This window comes from Arachis duranensis, chromosome 5 (genome assembly GCF_000817695.3).
Source record: "Arachis duranensis cultivar V14167 chromosome 5, aradu.V14167.gnm2.J7QH, whole genome shotgun sequence".
Lineage (NCBI taxonomy): Eukaryota > Viridiplantae > Streptophyta > Magnoliopsida > Fabales > Fabaceae > Arachis > Arachis duranensis.
Window position 1 is genome coordinate 19,651,229 of NC_029776.3, and position 3,050 is coordinate 19,654,278.

The following is a 3,050-nucleotide window of genomic DNA, read 5'->3' on the forward strand; positions in this document are numbered from 1 at the left end:
TGCTGTGGCTAGGAAAGGTCTTCCAAGGATGATGCATTCATTCTCTTCTTTCCTAGTGTCTAAGATTATGAAATCAACGGGGATGTAAAGGCCTTCAACCTTTACTAGCACGTCCTCTACTATTCCATAAGCTTGTCTCAATGACTTGTCTGCCAGTTGTAATGAGAACAATGCAGGTTATACCTCAATGATCCCCAGCTTCTCCATTACAGAGAGTGGCATAAGATTTATCCCTGACCCCAGATCACATAGAGATTTTTCAAAGGTCAATGTGCCTATGGTACAAGGTATTAAGAATTTGCTAGGATCTTGTTTCTTTTGAGGTAAAATTTGCTGAATCCAGGTATCTAGTTCACTAATGAGCAAGGGAGGTTCACTTTCCCAAGTCTCATTACCAAACAACTTGGCATTCAGCTTCATGATAGCTCCTAAACATTGAGCAACTTGCTCTCCAGTCACATCTTCATCCTTTTCAGAGGAAGAATAGTCTTCAGAGCTCATAAATGGCAGGAGGAGATTTAATGGAATCTCTATGGTCTCTATTTGAGCCTCAGATTCCTTTGGATCCTTAATAGGAAACTCCTTCTTGCTTGAGGGACGTCCCAGGAGGTCTTCCTCACTAGGATTTTCGTCCTTCTCCTCCCTTGTGCATTCGGCCATATTGATCACATCAATGGCTTTGCACTCTCCTTTTGAATTCTCTTCTGTATTGCTTGGGAGAATACTGGGAGGAGTTTCATTGACTTTCTTACTCAGCTGGCCCACTTGTGCCTCCAGATTTCTGATGGAGGATCTTGTTTCACTCATGAAACTGAAAGTGGCTTTTGACAGATCAGAGAATAGATTAGCTAAATTAGAAGTGTTTTGGTCAGAATTCTCTGTCTGTTGCTGAGAAGATGATGGAAAAGGCTTGCTATTGCTCAGCTTATTGCGTCCACCATTATTAAAGCCTTGTTGAGGCTTTTGTTTATCCTTCCATGATTTGGATGATTTCTCCATGATGAATTATAGGTGTTTCCATAAGGTTCACCCATGTAATTAATCTCTGCCATTGCAGGGTTCTCAGGATCATAAGCTTCTTCAGAAGCTGCCTCTTTAGTACTGTTGGATGCATTTTGCCATCCATTCAGACTTTGAGAGATCATGTCGACTTGCTGAATCAACACTTTGTTCTGAGCCAACATGGCATTCAGAGCATCAATTTCAAGAACTCCCTTCCTCTGAGGCGTCCCATTATTCACGGAATTCCTCTCAGAAGTGTACATGAATTGGTTATTTGCAACCATGTCAATTAGTTCTTGATCTTCTGCAGGCGTTTTTTTTAGGTGAATGGATCCACCTGCAGAATGGTCCAATGACATTTTTGAAAATTCAGATAGACCATAATAGAATATATCTAATTTGGTCCATTCTGAAAACATGTCAGATGGACACCTTTTGGTCTACTGCTTGTATCTTTCCCAAGCTTCATAGAGGAATTCACCATCTTTTTGTTTGAAGGTCTGAACATCCACTCTCACCTTGCTCAGCTTTTGAGGAGGAAAGAATTTATCCAAGAAAGCCGTGACCAGCTTCTCCCAGGAGTCCAGGCTATCCTTAGGTTGTGAATCCAACCATATTCTAACTCTGTCTCTTACAGCAAAAGGGAAAAGCATGAGCCTGTAGACTTCAGGATCTACTCCATTCGTCTTAACAGTCTCACAGATCTGCAAGAATTCAGTTAAAAACTGATAAGGATCCTCAGATGGAAGTCCATAAAACTTGCAGTTTTGTTGCATTAAGGCAACTAGCTGAGGTTTCAGCTCAAAATTGTTTGCTCCAATGGCAGGAATGGAGATGCTTCTTCCATCAAATTTGGATGTGGTTTTGGTAAAGTCACCAAGCATCCTTCTTGCATTATCATTATTGGGTTCGGCTGCCATCTCCTTCTCTTGTTCGAAAATTTCTGAAAGGTTACTTCTAGATTGTTGTAATTTAGCTTCTCTTAGTTTCCTCTTCAAAGTCCTTTCAGGTTCAGGATCAGCTTCAACAAGAGTGCTTTTGTCCTTGTTCCTGCTCATATGAAAGAGAAGAAAACAAGGAAAGAAGAGGAATCCTCTATGTCACAGTATAGAGATTCCTTTATGTTAGTAGAAGAAGAAAGGTGAGAAGAGTGAAGAAGAATGGGTTCGGATTTTTATGGAAAGAAGAAAGTAGAAGAGGGGATTCGGATATTAGGTGAATAGAGGTGAAGAGAAGTGTTAGTAATTAAATAATTAAATAGAAAAGGAGAGAAGAGAGAGAAAATTCAAAAATAATTTAAAAAAAGGTTAGTAATTTTTGAAAATTAGAGATAAGATAAGATTAAAATTAAAATTTAAAACAAAAAGAGTTTTTGAAAAAGAGATGAGATATTTTCGAAAATTAGAGAGGGAAAATTGGTTAGGTGGTTTTGAAAAAGATAAGAAACAAACACAAAGTCAAAGAGTTAGTTGAAAAAGATATTAAAATCAAATTTGAAAAGATAAGAAGATAAGTTAGATAAGTTATTTTAAAATCAAATTTTTTTAAAAAGATAAAATTTTTGAAAAAGATATGATAAAAAGATAAGATAAGAAGATGTGATAAAAAAAGATAGAAAAAAGATTTTAATTTTTAATTTTAAAATTACTTACTTCACTAACAAGAAACTACAAGATAAGATTCTAGAACTTAAAGATTGAACCTTTCTTAGCAAGAAAGTAACAAACTTCAAATTTTTGAATCAATCACATTAATTATTAGTGAGTTTTCGAAAATTTGATATAAAGATAAGAAAAAAGATTTTGAAATTATTTTGAAAAAGATTTTTTAAAATTTTTGAAAAATAGAAAAAAGTGAAAAAGATATGATTTTTGAAAAAGATTTTGAAAAGATAAGATTTTTAAAATTGAAAATTTGACTTGACTTGTAAGAAACAACTAATTTTAAAAATTTTTGACCAAGTCAACCCAAAATTTCGAAAATTATGAGAGGAATAAGGAAAAGATATTTTTTGATCTTTGAAATTTTAAAGATGAGAGAGAAAAACA

The 3,050-nt window shown here is 35.2% G+C and overlaps 1 pseudogene; it reads left to right on the plus strand.

Moving 5' to 3' along the window:
- The first annotated feature begins 1,419 nt into the window (after positions 1-1,419).
- LOC127748194 (uncharacterized) lies at positions 1,420-1,510 on the plus strand (annotated as a pseudogene).
- Positions 1,511-3,050: the final 1,540 nt, after the last annotated feature.